Source organism: Protopterus annectens, chromosome 2.part1 (assembly GCF_019279795.1).
Source record: "Protopterus annectens isolate FY-2018-M chromosome 2.part1, PAN1.0, whole genome shotgun sequence".
NCBI classification, from domain to species: domain Eukaryota; kingdom Metazoa; phylum Chordata; order Ceratodontiformes; family Protopteridae; genus Protopterus; species Protopterus annectens.
In genome coordinates this window covers 1,917,458,061-1,917,471,513 of record NC_056729.1, presented here as the reverse complement: position 1 = coordinate 1,917,471,513, position 13,453 = coordinate 1,917,458,061, and positions in this window count along the sequence as shown.

The following is a 13,453-nucleotide window of genomic DNA, read 5'->3' as shown; positions in this document are numbered from 1 at the left end:
TTGTTTGCACTTAGAGACTCTAAACAGTTTCTATTGGACCTATATGAAGGGACAAATACTTTACCTAATAATTTTTCATTTATAATGGTGACTATGGATGTTAAATCTTTATTTACCAATATACCCAATGAGTCGGGTTTGGAAAGCATTCATATTTATTTAACCCAACACTCTGATATGTTACCTAATAGGATAGAGTTTATTTTCTTGCTATTAGAGATGGTGTTGGAAAACAAATATTTTTTGTTTAATCAGGACCTTTTTTACAAAAGGATGGCGTAGCTATGGGCACCTCGTGAGCCAATAACTATGCCAACCTGGTTATGGCATTATGGGAAGAACAGAAATTATTTCAACTAGATCTATATCAAAAACATGTGTATTTTTAAAGATGTTTTGTTGACAATCTATTTTTTCTTTGGACAGGCACCACGGAGGAGTTGGATAGATTTGAGGAGGATGTAAATTCGTTAACGCCTTTCCTGAAATTTACCATGACCAAATCCAGAGATAGTATTGCTTTCTTAGATGTTCTTATTCAGCATTTAGAAAATGGTAAACTTAACACAGGTGTGCACATAAAATCTTGTTATAAAAATACCCTATTACTCAGGGATAGTGTGCATCCCAGCCACATTTTTTCAAACATTATTAAGGGACAAGCAATTAGAGCATCAAGGCTGAATCTTATACAAAGTAATTGTGAAGTAGAATTGGGTGAATTAAATGAAAAATTGCTTGTTAGAAAATATAAAACAGCAGAAATAGAAAAAGGGTTTTTCCATACCCACAATATTAGAACAGATAGACCGTGTCCTATTTTGTCTGAAATAGGGAATGAGATCTATAAGACAGATAAAATAAATATCTCTGAAACCTCAAGTAGACAGCAGAAAGTTACTTTATATTATACCCAAGATGTTCAATCGATTAAAGAAATAATTAATAAGCATTGGGACATATTCATAGTTGATCCAGAGATAAAGAATTTAGTAGGTGAACACCCACAATTTGTTTTTAAGAATAAGAAGAATTTGCACAGGTTATTATGCTTCCCTAGTCAAATGCAATCCTCTGGAACTGCTTTTTGTAATGGCACTCAACCATGTAACAAGTGTAACTTTTGCTCACATATATCTGATATCAACATGTTTGTGCATCCTGTAACATCTCAGGTGTTTACCTTCAATGTTAATGCCAACTGCGACACAGAACATGATGTATATATTGCTACTTGTACATCTTGTACTGCATTTTATGTCGGTAAAACTGACAGAAAGTTGATGGAAAGAGTGAGGGAACACCTATATCAAATTCATATTAAGTCTCAGATGAATGCACTTTCCAAACATGTCTTAGCAAATAATGCTATGCATTGTTTTAAATTTTCAGTGATACACATTAATACACCTAATGTTAGAGGTGGTGATTTAAGGAATTATACTGAGCAAGCAGAAACTAGTTGGATCATTAAATTGCAAGCCCATATTTTTCCTGGGCTTAATGATGGAATTTCATTGAAGCCTGCACTTAAAAATAGAAGGGTTAAGCATAAATGAACTATTATGTTTTAAATATAAATATAAATCTAATAAATATTTATTAAATTTTAATGAATTATGTGGGGTGTTTTAAAGTTATTTACAGATGTTCTATTCATTTATTTAGAATGTATTTAATTTTATGAATTTTGTATGTGTATCCCTTTATTTGGCTAATTCATTATTTAATTGCTTCATAAGGGAATTCAGAGAGAGCTATATAATAGGTATTTCTTAACATTTGTTTGTAAAGGTTTGAAAAAGCTGTATAGCGAAAGCGTTTAAAGAATTTTGTATTAATAAAAGGATTTGCTACCTTTATTTTGGAGCTTGGAATTACTTCTTTTATTTGTGGAGTCTGCTTAATGGTCTGAATAGACATTTTTACTCATCTCTACACTTCAGTTTGACTCTGGACAAGTTTTTACAGAGTTACAGTTCAGTGTAACGTCTGAACAGATTAATCTGTGATTAACTTTTGGATTGGCCTGTATATTGCCTGGTTTGACCCTGAGCGCTAACCTTTTTATACTTTTACATGCTGAAACTCTTTTATTTTCTGCTCAGGGTCATTTATTTGCTTGTGGCATTTTATTTTATTTGGTACATTGCTTATATAACTTTTCCATGGCAAAATCAGTCATTCAAAGACAATTACGATGTAATACAAAGCAAGCAGAGTGACAACAAGAAATAAATTAAGGAATCCATGCAAAAAAGCTGCAAGGAGTGTAAACAGAGAAGCATGCCATGATGATAATCACAGGATCAATGAATAGCAACAGTTTGCATACAGCATATGAGTACATCATCAAATAATGACCACTCAAAAGAGTGAAACAATCAAGAGTACCCATTTTAGAGTGAATCTAAAATGAAATATATATATATATATATATATATATATATATATATATATATATATATATGTATATATATATATTTTTTTGCATTGGGGCTTGCCTTAGGTGGGGGGGGGACAGTGCCACCCTTCCCCCCTGCTAATCATATATACTACCTTTTAGACTGCTCAGCAGCAGGGTAATGGCAAAATCACTAATGCTGCTGCAATGCAATATTGCATTGAGCAGCCAGAGGAAAACAATTAGAGCATTAACTTTTCTGAGCATTCATTTTTCTGAATGTTCGCTTTTATTTAGTACAGCAAAAAAGCATTCACTCTTCTGAATGTTTGCTCTTCTGAACTGCAACCATATATATATATATATATATATATATATATATATGTGTGTGTGTGTGTGTGTGTGTGTGTGTGTGTGTGTGTGTGTGTGTGTGTGTGTGTGTGTGTGTGTGTTGTGTGTGTGTATATATATATATATATATATATATATATATATATATAGATATATATATGTATATATATATATATATATATATATATATAGATATATATATATATATATATATATATATATATGTATAGGTCTACGTTACATGGTCAACTTTTCAGAAAGTCGACTTTCATATGGCCGAGACCATATCATTGACTTTCGAAAAGCCAAGCATGTAAAATAAACACACAAAATACAGCAAACTCTTACCATAAACTGTAAATATACCATCTCAGAGATCACACTACAGTGCGGAAGAGGGAAATTTTCCCATTATGCACTGTACAGAGATAGCAGATCCCCATGGTTGGCTTTTTGAAAGTTGATTATATGGTCTTGGCCATATGAAAGTTGACTTTCTAACGAGTTGACCATGTGAAGGGGACCCAAATATATATATATATATATATATATATATATATATATATATATATATATATATATATATATATATATATATATATGTATATATATTATGCCTGTATGCCTGTCCACATGCAGATAGTTGTGCTCTATAAGAAATGTTGAGAGTGATAATAAAGCCTTCCCAGCAAAGTTCCTATCAACCTGTTTTGTCTAAATGTGTGGAAAATGGATCTATAGGACAATTAGAAAACGTGAAGAGCAAGGAGTGGAACGCATGGAAGGATAAGAGGAAGAAATGACTGTGATGAAGGAGAGGAAGAAAAGTTAAACCTTTTTAAGAAGAGTAGAGCAGGAAGGTGCGGGCCTGAAAGAGGGTATATAGGTGGGAGCAGAGGCAGATAACAAGAAAAAGAACACCGAGAAAGGCAATCAGGGTATGTACTTACACAAATTGTTGGAAACATCACAGAGAGAAACAGACCAACAAAGGCAGAAAAAATTTGTCATGAGGATAACTGGACTACAAAAATGGAGACGGAAACAGAGCACCATGCTAGAGGACATGGAATGGTGACATAGAGGACATGGAATGGTGACATAGAGAACAGCATGCAAACAGAGTTCAGTTCCCTTACTGACTTGTTTCTCATAGAGGGTTGCGGATGTTGGCTAACTGGGCAGATCCAGGCAGCAGTGCAGCTTTTCTAGTGACACAAGGATATTCTATAGGTGACCAATGTGAGTGTTTATCCATTGTCCATCCATGCCATCACCATCTTTTTAACTCTGGTTAAGTAGCATTTTGGGACCAGATGGTTGTATCCGCGGTGGTGCAGTGGTAGCTTTGTTGCCTCACAGCAAGAGGTTCTCCCATTTGATTCTCAGCTGGAGCACCTTCTGTTTGGAGTCTGCAAGTCCTCCTTGCGGTTGAGTGGCATTCAAAAGACATGCGTAGAATGGGCGTGCCTTTGTTGAAAGTTGGGCATCGAGCTGGCACCTCGGCACCATAAAAATCTAAAATTCTACTGCCAATCATTAGCGGACTGGAGTTCCACTGTGGTGACCCCTAACCAGGAAAAGCTGAAAGAACAACAACAACAACATGGTTGTATCTCCACGGGTACCACAACACACCTAGGTGACAGACCACTAGAGGCCATCACTGAACCCTCCAGACACCTATCCTCCAGAAGGATTACCTAAGTAAGCCAGCAGAAAAGCTGGAAACCAACCAGCAGATGGTAATAAATATCACCATTGTGGAGATTCCTGTCACATCACAAACACAGCTGTGGCTGACACTTTATGAAACAGTAAAATGCATGAAAAGAAATAAAACATATAAGATCAAATAAGTATATGAGAAGGATAGTTAGAAATGGAGAAAGAGAGGTAACAAGGAAAACCTTACTCGAGCAATGTATGCCTATCAGACATAAAAGTACTTGGATAAATGCAAAACTTTTGATAGCTATGCAATAGCACTTTGTAGGATATCGCTTCACAGGTACAGCACATTGTGAGGTGACACTTCAGTTAGTGGATCACAAGTTGCATGAAAACATGGATTTTACCCATGTCCTCTGTATACATGGGGGAATATGATGTAGGTGGTGCAATATAGGACAGTAGAGACCATAGAAAATGTTGTAGGACACATGGAATGTTATGTGTTACAGCCAAGGGACAAAAGAGGGCAGGAGAAACATGTCCAAGTATACAGATGTCACAGCACAACAGTGTAACCATGCCAGTGAGACACAGTAATGAAAGCAAAACCATTGGTGGAAATATGGACAATTATCAGCATTTGGCTGACTAGTACTATTTTACATGCTAGCCAATAGTTCAAGTCAGAGAAGGGGAAACGCTATTGTGCAGTGGGCATGCAATGTAAAACCTTCACTGCCATATTGCTTGGTTGGGCACTGTATGCAGTTTGCCAGTAAATCTGACCTGTGTGCTCTGCAGGAATGGTAGAAGTAAAGCAGTCTAAATAGCAATGTAGGTTGTATACTTCGCCAGGATGCAGCAGAGAATGGCACTTGGCATGCTGGGTGAAAAAACTGTGTTAGGCATATGAGGCCTACACAGATAGTGTATACATCCTACTCAGGATGGGTTGATGAGGCAGCATCTTGGCCTCTGCAGACAGTGCAGGATTGTCAAGATGTGTATAACCCAGCAGGGAGTATGTGTCATTAGTAACCACAATATATTTTGCTTTTTCTTCTCCATCTGGAGAGCTTGATGTGCTCAGGAGCCAAAAAACATAAAATAAAATAAAAATGTTCATAGAGCATCTATCTTGCAATTGATCTGGATATTATGTCATGCAGTATAGTAAAACGCATGTGCCATATGTATATACTAGACATCTCAGAGGTAGTTAGCATAACCTCTTCTTCCCATTGGCAGAGACGGTCCAGGTTACTCCTCCTCAGGTCATTGTTGTGGTGCCTGCAATTATTACCTGAGTGACTGCCTTTGATAACAACAGTCACCAACCTGACAAGGTAGTGCCATCCATTCACCTTATATTGGGCATACTTACAAAAGGCCTATACCAGGTACTCCAGGTGGTGTCTGTAAATTATTTACAGAAATATTTTGGAATTCTTAAAGCACCACCCAGGAGCTCTGGCACTTTCAGTGCCCTTAGAAACCATGGCCAATGCACAGGTCACAGTCAAGAGGAGTATGATAGCACTTTTTCATACTTGCAGATTTTCCAATCACATAGACATCGATGGGCAGCAGGAAGCACAGTATTACATGTTGCCGTCATATGGTTGTACATAAATGCATGACATGGCATGATGGTGTTTGGGTGATGTTAGCAAGATGATGTATTTTGGTGTAAGCCATATAACCAATATGTCTCTCCATTGTTGCTCTTTAGTCTTTTGTGATGTTGTTTTAAGTTAGAGTGAATTTTCTTTCAGCAACACTCACCATTGTTGCTTCTTGTTGGGAGGGAGTATTACATGTCCAACTGTGGTTCACTGGTACTGCCTGCTGGGATGGGGACAACTTTTCAAAATATGTGTCAGTGTTTTTGTTAGGGGGTTTATAATACCCTATGACCGTATATAGAATGTAATGTAAAACAACAGCACATGCCTGGCAGTTGGTGGAGATGATTAAGGAACTGTTAATAACTTGTTTCTTGTGGTCCACTGGTTCAGAGTTTGATTTGCTCAACTTCCATTGCCTAACTGTGTAACTCTGGGCAAGTCACTTAAGCAGATAGTGCTCCTGGGCTGGGTCTAAAAAGGTTCAAGGTGATCACTGCTCTGCACAATTAACCAATACAAATAAATAAAAAAAATATGTTGTGCTAGGTTGGAGGGGTCATTGTTATATATATGTGAGCACTATACCTGAGGACCATTACAGGTTATGTTACTGACATTATCATAGATGACTTGCATTAGTCTTCAAACTAATATTATAGTGCACTCGTACAAAAGTCAGGACGCTCACATCACAATGTGTATAACACATTGCCTATGTAAAGCCATCTCATGGCTGGAAGTCTACATACAGGTGGTTGTGAGGTGGCCAATGGTATATAGTCACACTAAACAAGGATGGATTCAAATTGCCTACTTAGCTAGTTACATATTCTATACAGCACATTATCAGCAGCCAGCACCATAGGAAGATATCATTAAAACTGAGACATACAGCATCTATGAAGGGATGACATCAGCAGTGTACTGCCAAGGAGATGTGTGTGGTAAAATGACTTGTACAACCATCTTGGATTGTAAAAGTTGCCACTGCAAATACATGTGAACCCATCCTGAATTGATTTACAGTCACATGTACAGTTGCAGAAGCTAACAGCTGTTATATTCAAGCCTTCTAGCTATCTATTTTCACATTCTAAAGAATAGTGTAAGAAGTGCAAGAGTCAGAGGAGAAATCTGACTTTTAAAGTGTGACAGTGAACTTTAGAAAAGAAGGACCTCATCAGTGTCCTGCACATAAGATGTGGTTATGAAAGTGGGGGATAAGGGGATAGTGGAGTAATCTAACAGGTCAAAATGTTTACCCAAACAAGAAGTTGACTGAGGACACATTTGTTGGAGGACATGCCCATCTGACTCTATACTCCCCACCCTCACACACACAAGCACACAAGTAACCCATACTGAGCATCAAACCTCCAACATATCCACTTGCGCAATTGAGAGATCACTGTATTAGTCACACGTGACACAAAATAAGTTTAACTCTTAAGGTAAGTGAGTGCACTTTTGACAGGATGACCTCATCAGTGTGTTGCAGAGAGGATGTTTCTATAAAAAGTAAAATAAGGGAGCTGTGTGCAAAGTTAAATGTACTATTTTCACATGAAGTGGATTCAGCAATAAACACACACACACACACACACACACACACACACACACACACACACACACACACACACACACACACACACACTTCCTATATTGAGCATTGAACCTCCTACCTAGTTACACAATAAAGAAAGCACAGGATTACTAACACATGCTACAGGAGTACTATGACTTTAGGAACATGAAAAAGTTCATTTTTACTTGTTAAAAATCTACTGTTTTGAAAAAATGGTACTGCACATCACAGGTTTTGAAATAAATGCACGTGTGCACAGGGAAATGTATCATCACTGCAATTGTTCCATCTAATTAAATACATTTCTAGTATGATTTAGATACTTTCTTTCATGTATATTGTGTTACTGTGAGAGAGAGATGTACTTTTTTCACAGTACAGGATGCTAAAGAAATTTACAGTTGTAAATCAATGGGTTATCAATCAAACTTTCCTGCCACTTCATGCTAGGATAATTAATACTTGCCTTGTCTCAAAGTCACACAATGCGTATTGGCAAGAAAAAAACAGACAACTACATAGGACAATGTTCTGCAAAATAACAGTGGTGGAATTTAAATGGATAAGTTAACCTAAACTGTTACACTTGCAAGTGTAACCACTGGAGAGCAGGCATACATTCACTGGCTGAATTAATTCAGCATCATTCTGAAATCAAGATAACCTGTTGACAATATCATTACAGACACATAAATTTTGCATAACGTAAAACAATAATTATTTGATTTTCTTTTTATATTACTGCTTGAATGCAACACTGCCAAGCTGAATTGTGCTGCTAATGGCAAATTCTTAGCACATGAGTAATCATCTTGAAGTTGAACTTAGAATGGGAATTAGCAGCACTCTGTGCTGCTCTGTGGCGCCTTTCATACAAAGATCTGTAATAGGAAGGTTTCACAATAGGGAGTACGCACAATAATACATCAGCAGTCTAGTGATGTGATAAGGAAATGTGCAGTCTACACTTACAGCCACAGGAGTCAGACAAAATATTCTAAAATATTGTTTCATCCATCTGGATTTAAGCATTTAGACCATTCCAAGAAAAGCATTTATATCAGAGGATTATGTATGCACAACATGTAGAAAGTTATTCCTCTGACAGTTTGACAACAGATTTCACCAAGCATGAAAGGATGTAGTCATCCTCATTATCCTACTGACCATTGTAATTTGTACATCCGACACTTCAACCTGGTGAAAAGTAAATTAAACTGAATAAACACAGATAAGCACAGGGTGCAAAGTGTGACAGAGTAATGTGGCCAAAGGCAATACAATCTCAAGATAATGGCATGAGCTGCGTACTTTAATTTAGCCTTAGTTGCATTTGTTGCCTGGTGCCAGACATTGCACTAATGCAGAGGTGGAAGAATAATACCACAGAAGGGAGAAGGTACAAAAACATCATGAGATAGAAGCAGGGAAAATGTAGTTTATGACTGAAGAAAAATTATGGTTGCTTATAACAATATGTAGCCAAGAAATACACATAAAATAGTTTACCAAAAACAGGCAGACATACTTATAAAAGTAATCAAAGCTCTATCTATACATGTGAGCATTATCTCATTATGGCACAGAAGAAGTATTACTTCACAACATTTAAATACATTTGAAGCACAGTGACAACTTATTGAAGAAGAAGGGGTGAGCAGAGAGGGATAGAGACAGATGCAGAGTAGAATAGCAACAATACATCTTGTGAGACATGCACAAACACCTGTATAGTGTATTAATCTTACTTATTAAATCATCATTAATCTGTCAACCTCTGTATAAGAAAGTATGTGCTATAGGGATTAATAAGGGGTAGGAGAGTGCAACAAGCATGAAGACAGAAGCAGGATAAGGTTAGCTAGTTTAATAACTTTCCCTGTTGGTTCCACAATATTTTTGCAAATGATGTTTTGCTGCACTATTCAAATGGTTTGTTAAAGAGATATTGTATATGAAGAGAAATGCAGAAGTAAGTATACGATAGTAATATGAAGTGTCATCAATTAATAAATTGACATACAGCTGTAATTTAATCCATCCTATTTAAAAACATCAGTCTATAAACAAGGTAATTATCTCAAAACTCCACATAGGAACTCTTCATTACATCCAGCAGTATAAGAAATATGGTATTAACTGTTTCACAGTATTGCCTTTAGTCTAGTTTACTCTGTATTCCCATTTCACATAAGATTTAAGCACATTTGCACAAAAGTAACTGTACCACTGCAGATTACATTGGAATCTTCAGCATTTGAACTAAAATGTTACACAGTGTTCGCCTTAACTCAGCATTGTTGCACTGTAGCAGCCTCCACACAAATGCTGAGGAAATCATGTAGAAGGCTTTTCAATGGCCATTTATTCACATTTATGGTGTGTGTGAATCTATTTTTTATCAGATTAAATGTGCATAAAGGGTAAATAGGACAGTGGTGAAAATGGGGTTGGCAAGCAAAGTGTAGGGCATGGGGGAAAGAATACACGAATTTTTAGGAAGGTGGGAAACTACTTTCCACCTCTTCAAAACATAAATTTAAAGCTGCACACACAGTTTCATGATTTTGGAGTATCACCATACCAGAGATGGGGGACAACAACACAATAATGTTGCTTGCTCAACTGGACCAAATCAAGTATGTTACAATGTCACTAAGCAAAGTGGAGAGCTAAGTGTGGGCCATCATCTTTTTTGTGAGACAGGTACCCTTTTTTGTGGGGGTGGGGTAATGTTGCTGTAGGTTGTTAGAAATGAAAGGGCTGTTGAGGTAGGTTAGGTTAGAAAGCATGCACAGACATACACATGATGCAATACATACAAAGATGGTGATGGAGACAAAAGGTTGGGGACACCATGAGTGGTGATAAGTAGGGGATATCAGAGGCACACCCACATCCAACCTGAGAAAAATGAGAATATAGTCTTCACTTCAAAACTGTCATCACTGTCTCCTGTATCAGCTACCTAGGCTAGTACTGGATGTGACATCATTTCAGCAATCCACAGCACAACCTTTTCATCCCTACTGATACATGCACCCAACTGCTTCTCCATGATATCCTCCACCATTGCTGTCAGCTCCTGCCAGGAGACAAAATTGCCACAGCTAATAGTATTACTCTCTGAGGGTACTACTATTGCACTAAGATCCAAGGCAGCTCTACCTGATGTAGGTGGAATAGGAAGGAAGAAGTTGTCAAACCAAAGTGCTGGGTGCCTGTGCATCTGTGGAGGTATGGCAGGTTGAGCTGTAGTCATTGGTCTACCTCTGTGTGCTGTTGCTCATTTTGTTTTCAGCCGCAAAGTATGCACAGAGCAGAATGTTAGTAAATTATAAACCCCCTCTCCCCCCCAAAAAAAGTAAAAAGAATGAGAGATAGGGAGGGGACACAAAAAAGATAATTAAATCCATGGGATGTCAGATGAATTCATTTATTCAATACAGTTTTGGATGCATTATATAAGCAATTATGATAATTAGCATTATAGACCTTTGCTACATCCATATATGATGTTAAGGTATGAATGTGCCATAAAGTAGAGTAATCTCACTGCTAAAATATAACAGGCAGCCTTTATTTCCCTATGGTAGGATATATGCATTCAGATGTAATAACTGCAATTACCATATCTGAATTATTCTTGACATATTATTGCGATAACATTTTAGAAATGTTATCCTGTAATAAAACACATGCACAGTTAAGCTGACACCCTCATTGCCTAATGCAAGCAGCAAGAATTATTGGGGAAGGCAAGCATACTTGATATCAAGGCTGAGCTCTGCCTGCTCAAATTGCTAATCATTGATGGACTGAAAATAATTTCTGGCTTGAAGTTTATTCTGGGTCATACTTACCCCATGCCTTTCTGATGCAAATTAATCTCTCCTGATGCACATTACGGTTTGCAGCTATTTTCTCTGCAGCTGTATGGAACAAAGAGCAAAAGTATATATATATATATATATATATATATATATATATATATATATATATATATATATATACGCACACACATACGCACACACACACATATACGCACACATACACACACACACATATATATATATATATATATATATATATATATATATATATATATATACACATGTAACTCTGCTGGTTGGCTAAATAATTAATTCAATATCATGGGCAGGCTATGGGTCAGTATATTTATTCAAATTAAGGGGTGTTTGCAGCCCTGAATTCAGCCACCAATACACTTAGGAGGTCCGGCTTGTACTTCACAAAGTCACTTTAGTGGTGATGACATTGTTCCCCCATTTGTGGAATTCCAAATAAACTGGAGACAGCCTTGGCTAAGTTATTCCAAGCCTCACCCTTATACTGAGACCTGGCATAATCCTCCTACAGCAGCCTACATCTCTATTGCTTACAAGGAGTGCAACAAATACTCTGGACTCCTAATACTCCACCTTTGTGTGCTAAATTTAGCACCATTGTTTCCATCTGTAGCCATGTCTGTAAAAGTCAAGCTAAAAAAAATATGTCTAAAATAACACCTGATTCAGAACTTGTGTGTAACTCGCTTTGTGCAAAGACACACAGCCTTGCCAACTGCAATTACACAAATGAAATATATGGATTCCTTGGAAGACACACTGACACTGCTTACATCCTATAATAATAAAAGTGTGAAACATGTCATTGAGCTTTGCCATGAGTTATACTTGAGCTATTGACACAGGTTCCAATGTTCAACAGTGGTGTGCTTAATGGCATATTTTTAATCCTTGCAGTTTGAAAACAGAAAGAGGATGAATTGTGACATATTGTGATACTGGGGCTCACACAGTGTTGAAATATTGTTGTACCTACTGGGAATCAAACCCATTGGATGAAACATGCAAAACTTGAAAAATAACTTAATAATTGACATTATCACAGGTGAACTACCTTTTAAGAATTCATATTAGATTTCAGAATGAATGGAGATACACTTCAGTGAGGCCTGAACATCTATAATTTTAATTAGCACTGGGAATGCATTCCAATGTAAAAGTAAATATTTCTTTTAATAAATATACTTTAAATGAAATATCATCATTGTCATGTTTACAAAATTATACACACATTAAAATAATGCTATTATGTTCTTCTTTTGGCTTTTCCCCATTAGGGGTCACCACAGCAGAACTCTGATTCACTAATGCAGTTGATTTTTTATGGTGCCGAGGTGCCAGCTCGATGCCCAACCTTCAACAAAGGCGCACCCATTCACACATGTCTTTTGAATGCCACTTGATCATGGGGAGGACATGCAGACTCCACACAGTAGGTGCTCCAGCCAAGAATCAAACAGGAGAACCTCTTGCTATGAGGTAACAACGCTACCGCTGCACCACCGCGGCTTTTTTAGCATAATGCTATATGTGAAGTAGTAATGATATATGCTACATAGTAAGCTTTACTTACGCAAGCTTTACTGATGCAGTGCTTGCAATATATGTTTAACATTATCATTTGTTTTTTACTTTTGCAGTCCTAATCAAAATGTTGTGATAAATGGGATTGTGACACCCTTATTAAAATATGTTTTAGCTGGATCTGAATCCTCAATTACCTCTGTTCTTTGATCTAAACTCACTGCATGTATGCCTTCAGCCACAGAAATAGGTATGTGATAGATGGGATTTCTTCATTCAGTGCTGTCCAAAGTGCTTAGGTAGCCTGAACTGAATTTTTCACCATTTTCCTTAGGCAGTGGTCTGTTTGCACACTGCCAAATGGACAGCAAATGCAGACTAAAAATGCATATTGAGAATAATTAAAATGTGATCTCTA